We start from the raw sequence: 11833 nt of genomic DNA on the forward strand, positions 1-11833 counted from the left end.
ATTTTTCAACTTGTCTTAGACTTAGAACCTTCCTTAGACCTCATATCACTTATAGTATGTTTCATACACTTGCTATCATATCCAATTGGTATCCATCACTTATAGTATGTTTCACTTTTCCTCGAACATCACCAAATAAAGCTCTTTGAGAACCCAAGGCAGCCCCGGTTGTTTGAGCTTGGTTAATCGCGTCATCAATCTGCACACAAGGATAAACATGTTTGAGAGGAAGTACTTGTGTCTTTCTTGGGCACATGAGGTCCTAGATTCTGTTAAAAAGTAAGTCATGATTGATCAAAAAATTTGTGACTTATGAGGGTTGGCAGATCATAACTCGGAAAAGCTCTTAAAAGCAGCATTACCAAAGCAGATTGAAAAGACGATGAGTAACTACACACTATTAGAAATTCGGGTTTTAGCGACCACAAAAAGCGACCAACATTGGTCGCTTATCTCAATAGGCTTGGTAGCTATATTGGCGGTCCCTTTACCTTAGCAATCAAAGTTAGCGACCAACTTTTGTCGCTTAGCTAAAATGATCAAATGTTCACTTTAAACAAAATACCGACCAACTTTGGTCGGTACAATATTTTAATAATAAAATTTTAACGACCAACGTTTGTCTCTATATTTAAATTACGATATTTTTTAAATTATTATATATTAAAAATTAGCGACCAAAATTGGTCACTAAATTAAAATATATATTATTTAAAGAAATATATATTTAACAATCTAGGTTCATAAGTGACCAACTTTGGTCGCTATTTTTTTATTTTTTTATTTTTTTTATATAAATAAGCGACCAACCTTGGTCGCTAATTTCCAGTATATTTTTTTTAATAAAATCTAGGTTCATTAGCGACCAACCTTGGTCGCCAATTTACAAATTTTTATATTTTTTATATATAAGCGACCAACCTTGGTCGCTAATTCCCAAATTATTTTTTTTAATAGGTAAGCGACCAACTTTGGCCGCTTTTTTGGGTAATAATTTTGGCATAAAATGCATATTTTGGCAGCGCCACCTGCCAGCATACAAAAATCCCTAAATAACAATATAATCCAATTTATAAACTATAATTTCAATACCAAAATCTCCACAACAACCCAATAACAGCAACACCACAACAACAACAACACAATTCAAAAAACACATTAAAACCAATAAATTAAAGTTCAATAAAACTAACAAATTAAACTAAGTTAACGCTTATTACACCTAGTTTAAAACCGGTTCTATTTATCTAGTTCAAAGTATATAAAAGTCAAAAAGTGTTTTGTACAACATCATTATCATCACCGTCTGATGAACTTTCATCAACAAGACGGTATACAGAAGGGTCTACTTGTCTAGGACGGGAAGAACAATCACGGGGAGGACGGGAGGAACGCTCACGTCCAAGTCAAGTCTTTGGCGATGACTCACGAGACCGGGGAATCGAAAAACCTCCAGAAGCTAGGAGAGATTTGAGCTACTCTTGCATGCCCTGGTACTGAGCTTGCATGCCAATGTATTGAGCATCTTTAAGCTTTTCTCTTTCCTTAACCGCTTCTAACTCGGATGTGAGCTTTGTCACATTCTCCCGCATAGCGGAGAGGCTCTCCCCATAAAGTTGCTCGCCTTGCGAGGAAGTCCCTATTTCTTGCATTCCACACTTATAGCGATGGAATTTCTTAGTAGGAATCCCGTATACCTTCCCCCATTTTGGACCACCAGCAGCCTCCGTCCACATTCTTTCAGCATCCTCGTCCGAAGGTTGGATTGGCTCGCCCGACTCATTAGGTGGCCGACTGCGTATGAATCCTCCACGTCAACTGTGAAGCGACCCTATAAGAAAAATTACATTGAATTAGTATTTCAAAATTTATATAAAAGTAAATCAAAATACTTAATGAAAAGTGAAAACTTACATGTACAGTCGAGGCTCGGCCCTCAACCCACCTTTCTTGATCTGTCTCTTTCTTCTTCTTTACAATATGAGTCTCCTTGAATTGCTCATCTTGGTTCATTGGACGCCCCAACTTCTTTTTCTGAAAACTCATAAATTTTAGTTAATAAATAGAATAGATATACTTTGAAAATTAAAATAAATTAAGCAATTACGTACCAATCTTCTTTTTATTGTCCCTAGGCTGATCGCACCTCCAGTGTGCAAGGATCCTCCCTTCTCAGATGCGAGAGCTTTCTTTCCTTTTTCGCTCTTCTTTAAGAAATTTGTGGTAAGCCATTGCCTTTGCAAATCCTCCCATAAATTCTAAAGCAACCAGTCAGACTTCTGGTTCAACTTTCTAGCTTTGGAGAAATTATGCGACAACCGCTTGTGAGCTTTGTGATGAAAATTTCCAGCCACTTTCGCGCTATAGTGGTGTTCCCATACACACTTGCTCTGTATTTCAAAAGTTAAATATTATATGGAAATATCATAAATATAAATAATTATATTGCTTAAAAGAACATTTATACCTTAAATTGATTGAAAATTTGCTCATTCGGCGAGAATGAGAATTCACTCCAAGTCGCATAAGGGTCATCATAAAACTTTCTAGTGGCTTTGGTGATTATCCTCATAGTAATATTACTCGGGATGAACCTATAATTTAATAAAAAAAATACATTAATATCTTAGTACAAACTATACAAAACAATAAACGTAAAAATAACAAATAACTCTTACCCATCACCCTCAGGGACTATGATGATCCTGCCACATTGATCATAATGCACCTCCTCATCATCATCAGCTTCACCATCCGAAGCATGTATATCAGAGGCATGTATGGAAGGTGTAGGGGGGTCAAAGCTACTATCTCGCAGGCGAAGGCCTGAAATAGATGGAGTCGCTGATGAAGATGGTTGCGATCCCTGTGACTGCGACATAGCTTTTTGGACCATAAGTGGTTGTGATACTGATGTCTGTGACCCGAGTGGCTGTGACACGGATGGATGTGATCCATGTGGATGTGACATGGATGGATGCGATCCATGCGATACAGATGGCTGCGATCCACGTGGTCGTGAGGTAGCTGGACTGTATGCCGGACGTATAGTCCTATGGCCATATGATGAAAGACCTGGTGTCTGTACGAAGGTGTAGGGCTCGTGATGCTGTGGCAGCTCAGAATAGCCCTGGGGTGGAGGATAAGACATAGGCATAGGCATAGGCATCTCTGAAGAGGGTGGAAAAGATGCAGTATTATCTTCTACCCTCCTCTTTGCATTCCTAGCCTTTTCTCGACCCCGAGAACCAGTAGAGTCATTGTTACCTCGACCCTTGCATGTCATCTGCATAATATAATACATATTTAGATTGAAACATATAAGAAACTAGCTATAAAACGAGAGTTATTAAAGAAACCAACTTTTTAAAGCTCATCGACGTATTGTTCCTCGTCCGAGAATTCTTCTTCCTCACTAGTTTGAGCTTCATTAGTTGATTCTTCTTCCTCGTTTTCTATAATTCTTACTTCATTTATATCAACTTCTTCCAATATGTGTTCAGGATGTTCCAAATCATTTTTTAAAAGTTCGTCCACTATTTGGTGAACACTGGAGATATCGTTTTGATATGCAACATCTATCTCGACTTCCACCCTACCTACAGGCTTAGTTTTTATTACAACCCACCAATCGGACTTATTCTGCCGCAATGGATAAGGAGCATAATACACTTGCCTAACATTATGTGCAATTATGAAAGGATCATAGCGATCATACTCCCTCCTATGATTAACCTCAATTATGTTGTATTAATTGTGTACTCTTGTACCTCTTGTTGGATTTGGGTCAAACCACTTGCATCTAAAGAGTATCAATTTCTTAAATGGCCAACACGTATATTCTAGTTCTATTATTTCTTTGAGCATACCATAATAATCAATATCTCCAACTTGGTTGCCATCGCCACCTTGAACCCACACCCCACTGTTGTTGCTATTTTTATTTTTAGAGCAATCCTCTGTATGAAACTTATAACCATTCACAACGTACTTAGACATTGTTGTGACCTGAAGCCCAGGTCCCCAAGATATATCTTTCAAAAATTGATTTACACCATTATTTGGATCATTTACTTATATATTGTTAAAAAAATTCATAAGTTAGCATAACTTCCAAACATTGTTTACCTACATAGTGTTAGAATATTATAAGGATAAACTTACAAATTATTTAAACCACGTATCAAATCTCGTATATACAGCATCATGGCCAAATTGACCCACGAAATGACTGTGACACAAAATATTTTTAGTAGTTGCATTGAGATGTAGTCACAATAAATTTTATATTTTGATAACTACTAAATCAATACTTACTTGAGAAATGGTACAACTTCGGGACAATTTAGCAACACATGAAGTGTAGCTGACTTGTACTCCATATCACTCAAACTTCTCTTTATAACATCCTTAGAACATCGGCCTAGTTGATTGAATATGGACATAGGCGGATATAGTGGATCATTCACACATTCGACCGTGTGCCTATTGGCCTATTCCTAGCACATGGCACATTACTCTCAAAATAATAAGAACAAAAATGAGCAGATTCCCTTGCAAGATAAGCTTCGTATATAGATCCTTCAATCCTATTCATCTGCTTAACAAATTGTTTGCATTTGCCAATTGTCCTACATAATTTCAGGTTAGCCAAGAACATTCAAATAAAATAGAAAATTACATCAAACTTATAATATTACCTCTCAAAGAGATACATCCATCTGCATTGAATAGGCCCTCCAAGTCGTGCCTCGTGTACAAGGTGGATTGGAAGGTGTTCCATCACATCAAAAAAACCATATGGAAATATCTTTTCCCATCTTAGTAGAAGTTACGCGAATGTTCTGATCCATCCGGAGTAGGTTTTCTTCCCTTAATATGGAAGAACATAAGTCTTTGAAAAACAAACTAATCTCTGTGATGGGTTTCCAGATTCTTTCAGGAAAACCACAAAATGCAATAGGCACTAAGGTCTCCATGAAAACATGACAGTCATGACTTTTCAAATGGCTTAATTTCCCTACCTCCATATCAACTTTTTTTCCAAGATTCGATGCATAACCCTCAGGCATCTTCAATTTCGTTACCCAATCACAAATTTGTCATCTTTCCTCCAAAGTGAATGTACAACTTGCTTTGGGCTTGAATATCTTACCATTGTTTGTTGTTTGCAAGTATAATTCAGGCCGCCTGCAATATTCTTGTAAGTCCATTTTAGCCTTCGGGTTATCCTTTTTTTTTACCTTTAACATCCATCACTGTGTTGAACAAATTGTCAAAATAATTTTTCTCAATATGCATGACATCAAGGTTGTGACGGAGAAGATTATCCTTCCAATAAGGCAACTCCCAAAATATACTCTGTTTCATCCAATTATGAGTAACATCGTATCCGGGGAATCTATAAGGTGAAGCTTCAGTAACTTTACTGAAGTTTTGGACCCTCTCCCAAATTTCCTCACCTGAAAGTATCGGAGGTGGAGAATCATATTCCATTTTATTCTTTTTGAATGCATTTTTCATCCTTCTAAACTCATGATCAGGAGGCAAGAATTGACGATGACAATCAAACCATGATTGTTTTCGGTCATGTTTTAAAGTGAACGCTTTACTATTTTCCATGCAGTAAGGACAAGCTAGCTTCCCAGCAGTCATCCACCCAAACAACATTCCATACGCAGGAAAATCATTAATTGTCCACATTAAATTAGCATGCAAATTGAAATTCTGCTTGGTTGATATGTCATATGTTTCAACGCCATCGTACCACAATTGTTTTAGCTCATCAATCAAAGGTTGCAAATATACATCAATCAAACTTTTCGGATTACATGGATCGGGGATAATATAATTTAAGAATATATATGAACTAGTCATGCGCAACTCAGGTGGTAGATTATAAGGTGTAAGAAAGACAGGCCAACATGAATATGGTGTCGTAGATACAGAAAAAGGCGTGAAGCCATCCGCACACAAACCTAAATGAATGTTCCTTGGTTCACTAGCAAAATCTAGATATGTCCTATCAAAGTTCTTCCAAGCTTCTCCATCTGAAGGATGACACATAACACCAGGTGGTCTTCTATTTTCAAAGTGTTATCTCATTTGAGGAGCAGAACTCATTGACGCATATAACCTCTTTAACCTAGGTATAAGAGGTAAATAATGCATCGACTTGATAGCGACCATATTCCCGCTGGAAAGCTTCTTGAAACGAGGCTTTTCGCAAAATTTACAACTGTTTAAAGTTGCATCATCTTTATAATATAACATGCAACCATTTTCACAACAATCAATTCTCATTGACGAAAGTCCTAACTTAGAAACTAATCTCTTTGCCTTATAGAAATCACCAGGTAATTTGATATTAGGGTAAACTAGTTCACTCATAAGGTCAATGAAAGAGTCCATGGTTGCTTGAGAAATATTCCAATCAGATTTGATACTTAGTAATCTAACTACAACAGACATCTCAGAGTGCGGACTTCCTTTACGTAGTGGACGACTATCTTCCTCTAACTGTGCATAAAAATGTTTCGCGTCATCATTAGGAGTTTGTTCAATATTTTCATTGGGCTCACCCCCTAAGTGCATTCCAAAAGCATCCGCAACCATATCATGAATTTTGGAATCACGATTTGTATTCTCCACCGACCTACTACTTTCACCCACAACCATGTTATGAAATATCCCATGGCTGCCATCGATCTCTCCATGATTAGTCAACACAAAGTAATTCGCTATAAACCCCTTACTATAAAGATGAAGATTAACTTCCTCTGGTTTTCCAAACTTCATACAATCGCACCTAACACAAGGGCACCTAATTACTCCTTCATTTCGGTTTGGCGGAAGTGACATTGCATGTCTAATAAAGTCATCAACCTCTTTTACAAAATTCTTCCGCAATCCCCGCCAATTAGGATAATTTCTATTGTACATCCAAGTACGATGTTCTATCTATACAAATAAAATAAGAACAAATTAATTTAGTTAGTTCATATCCTAATCTTTTTTTAGTTAATTAATTTCAATACAAACTAAAAGTTTAATTTATAAACTAAAAGTTCAATTCATAAACTAAAAGTCCAATTCATATCCTAAAGGTTCAATTCATATCCTAAAGGTTCAATTCATAAATTAAAAGTTCAAATCAAATATATCTAAAATTAAAATTTATAAACTACAAGTCCAATTCATAAAATAAAATTCCAATTCATATCCTAAAGTTCAATTCATATCCTAAAATTTTAATTTGTAAACTAAAAGTCCAATTCATATCCAAAAAGTTCAATTCATAAATTAAAAGTTCAAATCATATCCTAAAATTACAATTTATAAACCACAAGTCCAATTCATAAACTAAAATTCCAATACATAAACTAAAAGTCCAATCCATATCCTAAAACTTCAATTCATATCCTAAAATTTTAATTTGTAAACTAAAAGTCCAATTCATATCCAAAAAGTTCAATTCATAAATTAAAAGTTCAAATCATATCCTAAAATTACAATTTATAAACTACAAGTCCAATTCATAAACTAAAATTCCAATACATAAACTAAAAGTCCAATTCATATCCTAAAAGTTTAATTCATAAACTAAAAGTCCAATTCATAGCCTAAACCTTAGATTCTAACTAAACTATCAAGACAATACAAATTATAATTCAAATCTAACTAAACTAAATTCAACTAATTAGTTAATAAAATTAATTAACAAAACTAATTAAAACAAGACCTAAACTCTAAACCTCAATAAAATACAATGTTCAAAGAATTGAAACACTAATCCATATCCTTAAACTACAATATTGAAATAATTAAAATAAAAACTAGAAATAACAAAGATTCAAGGTTATATAATTCAAATCTAAATTTTTTTTAGGTGGAGAAGGAGAGAGCGGGGCAGCGGCAGCGGCAATGGTGTGGGCGTGGGGTGGGCGGCGGCAACGGCAGTGGCGTTGGTGTGGGCGCGGGGTGGGGGAATTTGATTTGTGTGAGGGAAATAAAGAAGGGGAGGGGAAGGTGTTGACATAGAGTTGGGGAAATTTTGGGGAAGAAAATAAGAGAAATGGGGGGGGAACCCGTTTTTGATTATGGATTTAGAAAAAGCGACCAACGTTGGTCGCTATTTTTGGTCTGTAATTAAGTTTTAACCATTTGACCATTTGACCAAAATAGCGACCAAAGTTGGTCGCTATTTCTAAAAAAAATTAAATAATTTTTTTTCTTTTTGGTTTTTAAATATTATAAGCTATAAAAAAATTCTTATTAGCTATAAATATTTATTTTATTTAACTACAATTATTATAAATAATTATAAACTATAAGCGTAATCTTTAAAAAAAATTATATTAACTAGGTAATTATTTTTAATAGATTATAATAGCATGTATGTAAAGGAATTTTTTAAGTTATATTTAAGTATATGAGTAATTTCATACACACGCATAAACTATATTGTAATTGATGATCAATCTTATACATTACTACGTACGAATAATTAATGAATTGATAAACCAATATAATATTATTCTATTAATTGATATAATAGTATTCATTATTTGTATTATAACAGAGTTAATGAATTACATTCATTCATCACTAGGTTATAAGTCGATGAATCAAGTATAACAGATTAATTGATATAAGTCGAGACGTTTTGTTTTTAATATTCAATGATGCATCTGAGTAGGTTATAAGTCGATGAATCAATTTACAAGTGTATCAGTCCCTAAAAGAACTCGACCCTGTGTTCCTAGCGCTTCATGTTCTTATATATATATGACACACACACAGAGACACTTCACTGTAATACTATAACGTATATATAACTTGTTATAGTATATGTATATATATATATATAACACACACTTCGTGCTACTTTAACTACATATATAACATGTTATAGTATATGATACTGTATTCATTATTTGTATTGTAACAGAGTTAATGAATTACATTCATTCATTACTAGGTTATAAGTCGATGAATCAATTATAACAGATTAATTGATATAAGTCGAGACATATTATTTTTAATATTCAACGATGCATCTGAGTAGGTTATAAGTCGATGAATCAATTTACACACAGATATATTTGATGAAAAATTATATATACTAATTAGGATCTTGACAAGTCTATCAATCCCTAAAAGAACCCGACCATACTAATTATGATGTGACGACTCGATCAGTCGTCTCATGAGTTACCGCTCTGTTTCCCCCATTTCTGCTTCTTTATGCTTTGTTATCCGTGTTTTGTATTATCGGGTTGGTCGAATCGAATCCGGAATGATTTTGGTAAGGTTTGAGACACTTAGTCCCTATAAGGAAGCTTAAAGTTGAAAAAGTCAACCGTATGTTGACTTATGTATTAGAGGGCTTGGATGTGAATTCTGATGGTTTGATTAGCTTTGGGAGGTGATTTATGACTTAGGAGCGTGATCGGAATGAGTTTTGGAGGTTCGTAGTAGATTTTGTCTTGAATTGGCGAAGGTGATATTTTGGCGATATCTGGTCGGTAGGTGAAATTTTGATATAGGGGTAGGAATGAAATTTCAAGAGTTGTAGTATTTCCATTGAGTCATTTGGGATGTGTGTGCAAAATTTCAGGTCATTCGGACGTGGTTTGGTTGGGTTTTTGATCAAAAGGGAAATTTGGAAGATTTTAGAAAGTTTGGTTTGAATCAGATGTGTTTTGGGTGATTTGATGTTGTTTGAGGTGTTTTAATGATTGGAACAAGTTTGAATAAGGTATTAGGATATGTTTGTACTTTTGGTTGAGGTCCCGGGGGGCCTCGGGGTGATTTCGGATTGTTGACGGGGAGTTTGAGGAATGTGTACAGTTGTTGAACTTTTGTTGCTTCTGGTATTTCCGCACCTGCGGATTGGGGACCGCAGTGCGATGCCGCACGTGCGGGAGATCGGCCACAGAATCAAAATAGGGCTTGAGGAGCAGGAACCACAGAAGCGGCTAATGGGACCGCATCTTCGAAGTCGCGAATGCGGATAATGTATTGCAGAAGCGAAAATGCCTGGAAAGGGAGTTGACCGCAGATGCAGTTGATGGACCACACCCGCGAAGGCGCAGATGCGGAAGATTTATCGCAGAAGCGGTTTTGGTCCATTAAGTGATTTCTGCAGAAGCGGAGAAATAACCGCAAATGTGGTACCGAAGAAGCGGGTATTAGGCTGCAGATGCGAAAAGTTCTGGACAGAAAGTATAAATTGTGACCTTAGCGAATTTTAGGTATTTTCACCATTTTTGTCTTCGGCTTTGGAGCTTTTTGGACGATTTGAAAGAGGTATTTCAAGGGAACTTCATTGAGGTAAGGAATTTGGACCTAAAACCCGTTCCTATGCTATTATTTCACGTATTAGAGCTAGAAATCATGGAAATTAAGGGTGAAAATTGGGGAAACTAGGGCTTGGGAACTTAGGCCTTTGCTTGAGGATTTGAAGGACCATTTGGGGTCGGATTCCTGAATTTTAGATATATATGAACTCGTAGGGAGATAAGGAATCTATTGGTGTAAAAATTATTAAATTCCGAGATGTGGGCCCAGGGGTCGGGTTTTGGTAATTTCGGGACTTGTGCCCTTTATTGATTATTTTAGCATATTAAAGTTCCCTTAGCATATATATATCTAAAGTTCCCAACAAGAAGGGCAATATAATATTAAAGTTCCCTTATTAAAGTTCCCTTAGCATATTTTGACGTTCTCGTTCTGATATTGGATTGATTCGACGCGCGTGGAGGCCGATTCGTGGGGCAAAGGCATCGCGAGTTAGAGATTTGATCGGTTCGAGGTGAGTAATGATTGTAAATGATGTTCTGAGGGTTTGAAACCCCGGATTGCACATCGTAGTGCTATATTGAGGTGAGACACACACTTGATGACGAGCGTGGGGTCATGCACTATTGGGGATTGTGACTTGGTCTGTCCTGATTGATGATTTTACCGCGTATTTGATTGAAATCTATTTGCTATCATCATTATTTGGGTTGAATGCCATAATTGGGCTTCGTGCCAACTATTTGAACCCTTCGGGGATTTTTATTAATATTTCCTCACTGTCTTGATTTTATACTTGAACTCAGTCATGTTATTTTCCATTGTTTTCATACTCAACCATGTTTACTCAGTTTTAATATTTAAATGATGTTTGGGCTGAGAAATACTATTTTACTATTGCCCGAGTGGCAGGTGAGGATTTTTGACCGAGTAAGGCTGATGGCCTATGTTGTGAGGAAACATTTGATATTGATTATGAGGTCGAGGGCCTGAGATATGTAAGCCACGAGGTGGCTTGATTGATATGAGGTCGAGAGCCTAGTGTTGATGCCACGAGATGGCTTGTTATTGCGCTTTGGTCGTAAGGGGCCCCTCCAGGAGTCTGCACACCCCCAGTGAGCGCAGGTACCCATTGTGATGTGAGATTGAGCCCGAGGGGCTGGTATTATTCTGATATGTTGCCCGAGGGGCGGTTTTGTTGATACAGTACCCTAGGGGCGAACTTCTATGTTTTTATTCTTCCTTAATTTGCCTGTCACTTACCTGTTTACTTGTTGAAAAAGGATTTTGCTTATATTTTCACTGGTTTACTGTTTTCAAATGGTTTTACTGCTTCATTATAGAATGCCTTGTGCCTTACATATTTTCTTGTTTTCGGTCTTTATTTACATTTGTTACTCACTGAGTTGGAGTACTCACTTTACTCCCTGCACCCCTGTGTGCAGATTCAGGCGTAGCTGGTTCCGCTCCCTAGTGCTGATCCTTCCAGCTTCAGGCGGACATTCGGAGTTCACGAAGTAGTTGCTCAACA

This window comes from Nicotiana tabacum, chromosome 7, assembly GCF_000715075.1.
Source record: "Nicotiana tabacum cultivar K326 chromosome 7, ASM71507v2, whole genome shotgun sequence".
NCBI lineage: Eukaryota > Viridiplantae > Streptophyta > Magnoliopsida > Solanales > Solanaceae > Nicotiana > Nicotiana tabacum.